This window comes from Haemaphysalis longicornis, unplaced genomic scaffold (assembly GCF_048455015.1).
Source record: "Haemaphysalis longicornis isolate Haplotype H1 unplaced genomic scaffold, Haemaphysalis longicornis Haplotype H1 scaffold_16, whole genome shotgun sequence".
NCBI lineage: Eukaryota > Metazoa > Arthropoda > Arachnida > Ixodida > Ixodidae > Haemaphysalis > Haemaphysalis longicornis.
In genome coordinates this window covers 12,129,708-12,141,794 of record NW_027526266.1, presented here as the reverse complement: position 1 = coordinate 12,141,794, position 12,087 = coordinate 12,129,708, and the positions used below count along the sequence as shown (strand labels likewise).

The following is a 12,087-nucleotide window of genomic DNA, read 5'->3' as shown; positions in this document are numbered from 1 at the left end:
GCATGTAGAACACTTCGCGGTGGGAAAGACTTCCGAAGGCGCCGTTCTCGTGACTGAATCTCGGCGTGTGCTATATTGCCCGAGATACATTTAGGGCATTTGCCTTAAAAGATCAAGGAAATGACACGCAGTGTCGTGACAGGCGGTGCACGAGCCGCGCGGGCACTTCAAAATGTAATTGAATTGACCAACACTTTATTGCCCTCATCATGGGAAGAGGAGCAAAAACGGAGAAAGAGCGAGGGGTGGGAAGCGGGGAGATGATAGGATGGTACGTGTGCCAGGGAGGTGGAAGACTGACCTTTCCATCATGTTTGTAGCCAAGCAAACAGATATACGCCGAAATTTTTATTGATTGATTGTGAGGTTTAAAGTGTCGACGCTACACAGGCGATGATTCGCGCCGTAGCAGACGGCTCCGGAATTATTTTTACAACCTGGGGATATTTAACGTGCCGCCGAAATCTCGATCACACGGGCGTTTTCACTTTCTGCCTCCATCAGAACAGCGGAAGCCGCGGCCGGGAATGGAATCCGCGTCCTTGGGCTCAGCAGCACAACGCCGTAGCCACTCAGGCACTGCGGCGGGTGCCAAATTATTCATCTGCGTAAAACAAAGAATGGTAGACGGAGGGCAATATGAAAATCGCTTTTCGGTACCGAAAAAAGGAACGCCTCAAAAATTCATAAACTGCGGCAATGGCACGGTACACAAATGTAATAGAAACTGGGGTTCGAGGTGAGACATAACCATATGCTGCAAGAATACCGGTTTGTTCGCTACACAGTTCTGTACACTGGGTACATTAGAATCAATCTTTTTGTGGTTTAGGATCAGCGACTTCGCCGGTTCTGTTCTTAGGTCGCTAAACGTGCGCGTGTGCACCAGTATTGGGGCCCACTCATGTAGCACTGCTGCTATTTCAACCGGCCTACAGAAATTCATTAGTGATATGACGGAAGCAGTAAACCTTCCAACAAAGTGCAACGTGTGGTGAGTGACGGCTGGCGAAAGCCGGGGTTGTCGCACATGACCGGAACCAGCAGGGTTTACCATGTAATCCCAAAAAGCCCAACAGCACTTGAAGTCGTTGCCCACCAGGCCACAGTTCAGGGATGCCCAATACTCATCGAGATGGCCTGCCGGACGGCACTGTGCCTGTGGTGCTAGAACACCGGGTACTACCACAGGAGCTGAAGAACGGCCTACTGCCGCGGGTACCACTGCGTCGGTCATGACCAGGCCGAGTGCACGATGTCATACGTGTTCAGGGCGAAGCAGCGAGCGCCCGCGCGGCCCCAGCTGGTGGAATTTATGGACGCGGACGACATGGCGGCCATGATGAACCCTACGGATCCGAAGGAAACCGCCTCAGCTGCAGGGTCATCTAACCCCCCCAGCCTGCCCGGACCACCTCCTCCTTCTCCACCACCTCCCGCAGTGGAGGACACCAGCGAAGCCCTGGAGGGAGAGGACAGCAGTGGGCAGGAGGAACAGCCAGCCCGGGAAAAACAGAAACAACCTCCCCCTCCCACAGTAGAGGAAAGCAGCAAATCCTGGGAGGGAAAGGACAGCGGTAGCAAGGAGGACCAGCCAGCCCCGGAACAACAGAAACAACCTCCGGAAGACCCCTCTTCGAGCGTGGACCCGTCGGCACAGCTAAAATCCTCTCTCCAGGGGGGGCCCCGTAGCAAAGGACCCCCAGCCAGCCCCCCAGGAGCCTGAAAGGACCATCGAGACGCGACGGCAGGCTCGGGGCAGAGTAGGGACTAACGCCGGACAAGGAGAAAAGAACCCCGATGGGCCCAGCCAAACGCAGCCAAGCTGAGCACCTCCTCCACAATGAGCCTCCCCAACCCAGACTAAACAAAACAAGAAAGAGTACAACTGGTATTTACCAATAAAACTGCAGAGGAATCAAAAACAAACTCGGAGAGCTTCAACTCCACATCGGCAAGCTTGGCCCAAAACCTTCCGTCATTGACATTGAGGAAACTAACAGCAGACCCAAGTTGTCCGGGTACATTACGTACACAAACCCCACTGAAAAGAATACAGCACTCTTAGTCGGCAGCAATATTGCTGCGACACAACACGTCACTCCCCAACATGGTGTTGAACACGTTCTCGTCGAAATCCACAACCGCAGCATAGGCAGCGAGCAAAACATTTTTGTTCTCAACTCCTACTGCCGCCCATCGAAAAAGGATCCCGATTTCGAGAACACATTCAATGACTGCCTACAAGCGGCGACGGCGAGACCATTAATAATCTTAGGAGATTTTAACGCCCCTCACACACAATGGGCATACCGCTATCAGTCCAAGAGAGGCAATCAACTCACTCAAGAAATAGAACAACACGGCATTACAATCCTCAACGAACCGGGCACCCCCACGCGCATGGGCACGAGTACGTCCAGGGACAGCCCCCCGGACCTCTCCCTGCTTAAAGGGCACCTGGACGTGGCACGGCAGAACATAGCCAAAACCTCGGGTCTGATCACGACATCATTAGTCTAACAATAATGGGGCCACACGTCACAGAACAGGTGGGTCCGGCCCGAATAACAGACTAGGACCGGCTCCACAAACACTACGGGCAACGAGAATCCCGAGCCAACAACCGAAATGGCGCCAAGGACATATCAAGCCTGGGCAAAGGAGCACCCCGAGTTGGTCGACAAATATACCCAAAAGATAGCCACCACTGTCATAACCCCGTACGTTGACACTAAACTCGCACACATATGGGAGGCTCGACACGCGCTGAACAAACGATTGAAAACACAAAGGCACAATAAGAAGCTCCGCAGGCGCACCCACAACCACAACAGACAGGAAAGGGAATATGCCTACCTACTCTGCAGGGACAAGTGGATGAAGCTCTGTGACGGCTTACAAGGAACCCTATCAACCAGAAAAACATGGAACCTCCTCCGGCATATGATCAATCCACTAAATGGCAAAAGTGCAAGCAACCGCAACTTCACGCGCACGCTCAACGACTACATGGGGGTTAGTGACGAACTGATCCGTGACCCAAAAAACAAGTACCTACAAATAGAAACCAGCAACACGCCTCTCCCCGACTGCGATGAAACGTCGAACCAAGACCTTGACCTCTCGTTTTCAGACCAAGAGCTCATTGCGGCGATTGACGAATCGAACCGAGGCAGCGCACCCGGCAGCGACACCATCACCTACTGGTTACTCAACAACCTCAGCAAAAACAGCCGCTTAGAGCTCCTAGACCACATCAACAACACCTGGAAACAAGGGGCACTACTCAAAGAGTGGAAAGAAGACGAGGTTCGGTTCATACCCAAACCGGGAAAACACCACACATCGACAACCTGCGACATATCTCACTCACCTCCTGCGTCGGAAAGGTCGTAGAACGAATGCTTCTCAGACGCCTCCAATGACACTTCGACTCCACTGGACAGATGCCGATAACCATGTATGGTTTCCGCGAGCATCTAGCACCCACGACGTCCTCCTGCAACTTCACGATCTTGTCATCAAGAGAGCGAAAAACCAAACGCCAAGAGCCTTCCTGGCCCTCGATCTTAAAGGGGCTTTGACAACGTCACTCACGCCAGCATACTCCGCAACCTCAACAAGAGGGGATACGGCGAGAAAATATTCAAATACACCAAATACTTCCTCAACAAGCGCACAGCAGTCATCAAGATCAGAGAGGAAACGTCGCAGCCAATCCAGCTGGGCGACAGCGGCACCCCACCAGGGTCCGTCCTTTCGCCCATGCTCTTTAAACTGGCCCTCCTCTCCCTTCCAGTCATCCTCGACCCTATAGAAGGAATAGACCACGCTCTTTACGCAGATGACGTCACAATATGGACCTCCAAGGCAAGACGAATGGATGGATGGAAGAGGCCCCTCAACAAGCAGCCAACATGGTCCAAGAATACGCACAATCATGTGGTATCACCTGCTCTCCCCAAAAATCTGAACTCCTCGTTATAACGCCAAGCAGAAAAAAGAGCGAAAGACCTTCTGTAACCCTCACCGTCGATGGCACCGACATCAAACCTACAAATCAAGTGCGGTACCTAGGTTTACTCACTCAAGAAAACGGCAAGGCCGAGGCGGCGATCGCCAAACTCAAAACGACATCGCATCAGACCATCCATATGATTGGGCGAGTAACCAATCGTCAAAGGGGACTCAAGGAGGAAAGCGTACTTTGGCTGGTTCCCGAATAGTATACTCCGCCCCATAACTCTAACTCCTCAAAAAAGGTATCGACCAACTAGATGCAATAATAAGAAAAGCTACCAAACTGGCCCTGGGCATCCCCGTCCACTCCTCCACCGAAAACCTCCTGGGCATAGCCAAGCACAACACCGTCCGCAAACTAACAGAGGCCCATCTCTCAAACCAACAAATCCGACTCGGCCAGACCCCAGCGGGACGAGCCGTACTAGCCAAACTCGGATGGCAGGTAGCCTACAACCAAGACAAAGGACGCATACCCACTATCTAGACCAACATCACAGAAAGTAAACCAATCCCCAAAAACATGAACTCCGATCGCAACACAGGTCGCCGAAAGGCCAGAGTGAAAGCCCTGGCCAAACTCCTGGAGAAAAACGACGGAATCCTCTACACAGAGCCTCACTTCCCATCGGCTCCACATCGGCAAAGATAGCCGTCACGACAATTGACAAGCCCATCTGCTGCGCTTCCCTCGTCACGCCCTCCCCCGAAGAGGCCGATGAAGTGGCCATAGCGGTAGCCCCTTAATCAACCCGGCTACAACACCATCATCACGGACTCCAGACAGCATATAGGAACTACAGAAAAGGGTGGGTGTCTATCACAGCGACCCGCATTCTCCGAAAAACTGACCCTCCAAATACCAAAACTGAGCTTATATGGGTCCGAGCGCACTCCGAAGTCGAGGGCAATGAGTTCGCCCATCAGCAGGCCCGCGAAGCTACCCTCCGGGCCGAGGCAACTGCACAACAACCCATCCCTAGCTACCGCGAAATACTACGCCACTACAGGGAGGGTAGCGCGTGTTTCCCGCCCCCCCCTCACCACTCCCTTGCTCGACAAGAACAATGCATCTATCGGCAAATTCAAGCCGGGTCCTTTCCATACCCTGCACTTCAAAACAAAATTTACCCCGTGCGGTACAAGGAATGCCCTTTCTGCCAACGACTCGGCACGCTCCGCCACGTAATTGGAGAGTGCGACATTTCCCACACCGCCGACATCGACTAGATACGAGGCCGTATATCACGTGTTCACAACGGGACCTACGTCACGGGGTGGAGGCCTTCTTCATAGGAGGCCAGACAGAGAGGGAAGGGGAAGGGGTCAGAGGGGCTGAAGTCGGTGTTGACTGCAGTGATCTTAAGCGGCCGCGCAGCGCATTCCTGACACGGGGTTGCCGCGGCCGGCGGGGCGACCTTTTGGGGGATGCTTCAAAGAGCATTTTTCGCGCAGTAACTTGTGTCAGGAACTACGTTTTAAATTAAAAAAAACAACGTGTTATGGTTGAGTTGTGTAACATGTTGACTTATGTAAAGAAACTGCCACAAAGTTTACAAGTGGTGCACAACCTCACTCGTGCAAGTAATTTTTTAAACTATTTAGCGGGCTACTTCTATACGCGGAGACGTCATCCGGTGCTGGTCCGTTCGTGCAAGAGTTGTCAGTTCGTCCGGCGCCGGGCTGTGGTTGCTGCTGCGATAGTTGTACGTTCCGATCCACACAGTCCGTTCCCTCGTTGCTTTGGCCACTGTGTAGTTAGGAAGTCAGCATGCTGAGCGTGGATATGTGCATAGCGCGTGTGCGACACTGTGACTTTGTTGCGCATTTGTGCATAGAGCCTTTCTTCCTCGACTATGTGTGCGTGTGCGTGAACACGTGAGTGCGTCATGCCGAACAAGTGTTTTGTGCCTCGTTGTCGCGGGAACTACAAGAACGGTTCCAAAGTACGGATATTCCGATTCCCGAAGGATGAAGAGTTGCGTCAAAAATGGATTCGCGCTATACTGCGGGAAAGCTTCCTACCAAAAGAGAACACTAGGGTGAGTAGTTCTTCAGTTTTTTTGCATATTCCATTGAGGGCAAGATGCGCTGCAGTTATTAGAGAGGCATTAACAATTTTTAAATATTTTTTTGCTACGCACAAGCTCAGCAGTACTGCTAACGATTAAAATTTAAAGCAGAGTTGTAAAGGTCTAGCCACAAAACGTGTTTAGTTACTCACGCAAAGACTATGTTTTTCTTCAGGTCTGTGAGCTTCACTTCCACCCGGAAGACATCACAAGCGAAACATCGTATACAGACGAGTCGACTGGGCGAACAGTCACTGCCCCCTTGCCGCATGCGCGCCTACTCCTAGGGGAAATTCCATCACGCTTACCCGACTGCCCAAAGTATCTGACCTCACAGCGCAGCGCGCGAGAAGCTGCCAAGGCAAAACGATTGCGTCTGGAGTCAAGCGCACTGCAAAAAGCTCTTCAGCGATCGGCCGACACTTTCCAACATGAAGTTGAAGAGGACAGAATTCAGTCGCTGAAAGACCTGGCGGACTACGTGAGATGCAATTCGTCGGCTTTCTGGCACGCAATAGAAGCGAACGAACGCCTCATCCTGCTGCACATTGTTGACGGTGATGCCCCGAGCAATAAATATTCCTTCACGATCAAGCCGGATTTGAGCATAGTCTTTCATTATTTGAAGGCTCTGCTGTGAAAATCTGTGAAGTGCAGTGCAGTGACTCCAGTGCAGCGGACACTGTGCCGGCCACCTACCTTCGGTGGTTCCCGGCGTACACCCCCGCGACCAGCGGCCCGCACCCCAACCGCAACCAGACGGTGGACGCCGCCGCGCGTGCTCTCACCCACCGCGCGGAGGCGGCCGGAGGGACGGGCCCGCTGAACGCCTCCAATGAACCGCACGAAAGCCGGACCGGGGGGCGTGTGAGTGGCGGTGTGGTGCGTGCAGCGAGTGCGAGTGTTCGGTGTAGTGAAATGTCGGGCCCCAGTGAGGTAAGCGAGGACGAAGAGGAGGCGGACCCGCTGATGGGATACGCCGAGATGTTGGACTGGTACCGTGCCGGTCGCCAGACCATGCCACCGCCTCATCCAAGACTCACGCGAGAGCAGGCAGTGCGGTTTAGGCAGCTGCAAACCAACTCTGTGCTCACGCCGGCGCTGGCGCGCTACGTGTGCCCGGAGGTGTTTGACAGTGAGCAGTGCAGTGTGTGTGGAAGTGCAACAGCGACTCTTAACCACATTCTCTGGGACTGCACTACGGACCTGTGTCCACCCGGGTCACACCCGAGGGGCTTACCGACGGGCGTGGTGTGGGCTATGCAGTCAAGAGACTATGAAGTGCAGTTGCAGGTAGTCCAGCGGGTCGAGGCGGCTCTCGCTCGGCAATCCCGGGGGCGGGCTGATGCCGCGTGGGACCGAAGGGTGCGAGCCCTCGGGACCGCCCGCGGTCCGGGCGGCCCGAGTGGAGGTCGGGGGGACACCGCGCCTTGACGACAGGCCTAGAATAGTCGGGCTGTGGGCGATCCTGCGTGGTCCGCCTGCAGCTTCCGTAGGATTTTTGATCCAATAAAGTCGATTTCTCTCTCTCTCTCTCTCTTCCACTCAGAAGCTCGAATGTAACAACTGGATTCCCGATGTAGCGTCAGGGAAGAGAGAAGTTATGGAGGTCCTTGAGGCTATTGAGAAATGGGACCGCGGCCTGATTTCGACAGCTACAACCTCGGAGAGAGATACTGTAGACATTGTGCGTGCGCTGCATGCCAAGCTGTGGGAAAAGGAAGAAGAGGACGATGTGCACACAGTCGAGTTTGTAAGTGCGAATGCACTTTATAAGCGACCCTGAATTCCGGCGACCGCCGTCCGTCCACATAGCAACAGCTGCGGGTGCGCGCGCTCCTCGTCTTCCTTGGCAACGGGGGGAGATGGGCGCGCGCTGCCTGGCCGCTGACATGACACATACCCACGTGGGGGATTGGCCAGGAATCTCCTCGTCTTCCTTGGCAACGGGGGGGGAGATGGGCACGCGCTGCCTGGCCACTGACATGGCACACACCCACGTGAGGGATTGGCCAGGAATCGGGCGTGAGAAGGGCTAATGCACCCGCTTAAAGGAGTACTGACACGAAATTTCAAAGCTGAGATCCGCTCTAGCAATCAAGTACAACGACACCACAAATAGGTGTCTGTGCATGGCACGTACCCACGTGGGGGTTTGGCCAGGAATCGGGCGTGAGAAGGGCTAATGCACCCGCTTAAAGGAGTACTGACACGAAATTTCGTCGCCTTTCACGACTCTATCCCCCGTGCATTCGCACTTCCCCATGCTCCCCTTCGGGGAAATGCGGGTGAATTTTTTAAGTGCGAATGCACTTCTTAAGCGAGCCTGAAGCGTCCGCCGCCGTCCGCATAGCAACAGGTGCGGGTGCGCGCGCTCCTCGTCTTCCTTGGCAACGGGGGGAGATGGGCGCGCGCTGCCTGGCCGCTGAAATGGCACATACCCACGTGGGGGATTGGCCAGGAACCTCCTCGTCTTCTTTGGCAACGGGGGGAGACGGGCGCGCGCTGCCTGGCCGCTGAAATGGCACATACCCACGTGGGGGATTGGCCAGGAATCGGGCGTGAGAAGGGCTAATGCACCCCGCGCTGCCTGGCCGCTGACATGGCACATACCCACGTGGGGGATTGGCAAGAAATCTCCTCGTCTTCTTGAGCAACGGGGGGAGATGGGCGCGCGCTGCCTGGCCGCTGACATGGCACATAGCGAAGTGGGGGATTGGCCAGGAATCGGGCGTGCGAAGGGCTAATGCACCCGCTTAAAGGAGTACTGACACGAAATTTCAAAGCTGAGATCCGCTCTAGCAATCAAGTACAACGACAACACAAATAGGTGTCTGTGCATGGCACGTACCCACGTGGGGGATTGGCCAGGAATCGGGCGTGAGAAGGGCTAATGCACCCGCTTAAAGGAGTACTGACACGAAATTTCGTCGCCTTTCTCGACTCTATCACCCGTGCATTCGCACTTCCCCATGCTCCCCTTCGGGGAAATGCGGGTGAATTTTTTAAGTGCGAATGCACTTCTTAAGCGAGCCTGAAGCGTCCGCCGCCGCCCGCATTCCGCCGCCGTCCGCATAGCAACAGGTGCGGGTGCGCGCGCTCCTCGTCTTCCTTGGCAACGGGGGGAGATGGGCGCGCGCTGCCTGGCCGCTGAAATGGCACATACCCACGTGGGGGATTGGCCAGGAACCTCCTCGTCTTCTTTGGCAACGGGGGGAGATGGGCGCGCGCTGCCTGGCCGCTGAAATGGCACATACCCAAGTGGGGGATTGGCCAGGAATCGGGCGTGAGAAGGGCTAATGCACCCCGCGCTGCCTGGCCGCTGACATGGCACATACCCACGTGGGGGATTGGCCAGAAATCTCCTCGCCTTCTTGAGCAACGGGGTGAGATGGGCGCGCGCTGCCTGGCCGCTGACATGGCACATACCCACGTGGGGGATTGGCCAGGAATCGGGCGTGAGAAGGGCTAATGCACCCGCTTAAAGGAGTACTGACACGAAATTTCAAAGCTGAGATCCGCTCTAGCAATCAAGTTCAACGACAACACAAATAGGTGTCTGTGAATAAATGCATCTTTCTTTCTTTGTAGTTGTGTGTGTGTGTGTGATCTCTCTTTCGCGAACATTACCGCACCGCGCAAATTCAACTTGTGCATTCGCACTTTCACATTCTTCCCCTCGGGAAAATGCGGGGAATTTTTGATCGAGCAGCTCAACCTTTTGTCCGAGAAAAAGGTGCGAAGACGCTACTCGCCCGACGTCATGGTGTTCGCCTGCCTACTTTTTACCATTTCGCCTCACGCTTACCGGTACATCCGCAGCTCTGGACACATCATTCTTCCGCATCCTGTAACCATCCGATCAGTATGCTTGTCATACAAAATGAACCCTCAGCTTGAGCACCAGCGGTCTACCTTTCTGAGACACATGGCGAAGAGGATATCGGACCTGGACGATCGCCAACGTGTTGTTACGCTAATGATGGACAAAATCCACATGAAGCCTTTTTTTGAGTACAAAGGCGGAAACATCATTGGCATCGCTCACAACTCACCACAGGCGGCAAACAGCACTCTTGTTTTTATGATTCAGAGCTTCACGTCTAAATTCAAAGAGGTAGCCCAAATAGTGCCTGTCCGCTCTGCAGACGGGAAGTTTCTGCACGAGGTGCTGAAAGAAGTCATTTTTATTTGAAGAAGATTGTCTACAAAGTTGTATGCGTTATAACATACAACAAAATCAACAGGAAAGATATGGAGCATTTTGATCTGTCTTCTCCAACTTGCTCGTCTTCGGAGACTCGCTTTGTCTATGAGCATCCGTGTGATCCTACAAGGCCATTGTTTTTTGGGATAGACCCAGTTCATATTTGAGGTGCATCCGAAACAACTGGCTGAAGCAAAGTAATGACCAGCGGTTCTTTTTTTTCCCGAGATGGATTAAGAACACACAACCGAGCGGCGCATGTTGACGGCATCATTTCAAACCATCAGAAATGTGTACAACGCTGAGGTTGGTCAGCTACTCTGGCATTCTCACATGCTGGCTCGGAAAGGGCTCTTTCCGACGGGCATTGAAAACAAAACGTAAAACTTGCGCTGCAGATATTCCACAACTCACTCCCTCCCGCCCTGCGAGCCCTTCAATCGAAGCACAACCTTCAGTTTGTTGAGGGAACCGCGGCTTTCATTGATATTGTGCTGACGTGGTGGAGGATTGTGAATGTCGAGATACCATGCAAGGGGAAAAGGCTGAGGTATGCGCTCCAAAGCCGGGTGTCTTCTCTAGATGACCCGCAAGTGGACTTCCTATACAACCTTTTGGACTGGCTGGACGAGTGGAAGAATCGAACTGCGCAGTACGACAGCGGCGAGTTGACCAAGGAAACTCACGCTGCTCTCCACCAAACAACTCATGGACTCGTGGAAATTGCTACGTACTGCCTCACCGAGCTCGACATGCTCTACGTCCTGTTTGGCCAGATCCAAACCGACAGTCTGGAAGACCGCTTTGGGGAATACAGGCAACTCGCAGCCTCGCAGTACCACGTGTCCATACGACAAATCTACGCGGGCGAAAACAAGATGCGTTTGCAAAGCACGCTGCCGACTGTCAGTAAACCTTCCCAGCACGAGAGTCACAGGGACGAACAATGGGAAGACCTTGACCGAGATGAGGGTGCAGCACGCGCTAACAACAATGTGGTTGTCACGCAAGACACCTTGTCTAAGATGACTGACATCATTCCGGTATTGGTGTACGTGGCAGGATACTCCGTTTACTCCACCTTGAGAAAGCTGAAATGCGAGAAGTGCAGGGACATCTTAACCATTGACAAGGTAGTCACTGTCTCCGTGGAGGAGCCCAACTATGACCTTGTGAAGGAGCTTGACCGAAGAGGACTCGTACATTCCTCAATATTTGCTGTCAACGCCGTAGCACACAGCTACGCAGTCGTTGAGGAATTGTCAAGACGAGACGACTTCTTAACCGTTCCCAATCAGCATGAAATGGCGACAGATGTCACTGTGGATCTACTCACTGTGGATATACTTCGATGGATGTGATGCTGTACACACGAAGGAGATTGTCCTTAAGTACATTTTGTGGTGCAGTTCGAACATTTTGTTGAAAAACTTCTGCTCTAGAATGAATGATGACATTCGTGACGCCAGTGAAAAATCGAAGAAAAGGAAGCTCCAAACACTGTGTAAAATGTAGAATGGGTGTGGTTTTCTCCCCCGGAATAAATCGTACTTGATAATCAAGATGTTGAAATCCTTCGTGTGATTCTCTCGACCGCCGTGGCGGTAAAGCTAGAGCATCAAAACTTTCACAATCCGGATGCAGTACTTTGTTACTCCGTGGAGCAATGCTAGAATGCTCAGTAAGATTTTTTACCCAAATCCTTTATTCGGTGTAATTTAACCGCAGCAACTGCGAACGCGGGACCTTTGGTTCTGCTAAAACGTGCACGAAACACTGACTTTC

General features: G+C 53.3%; 1 pseudogene; it reads left to right on the top strand.

Moving 5' to 3' along the window:
• Positions 1–10,179: 10,179 nt before the first annotated feature.
• LOC144166222 (uncharacterized) lies at positions 10,180–11,817 on the top strand (annotated as a pseudogene).
• The last annotated feature ends 270 nt before the right edge of the window (positions 11,818–12,087 follow it).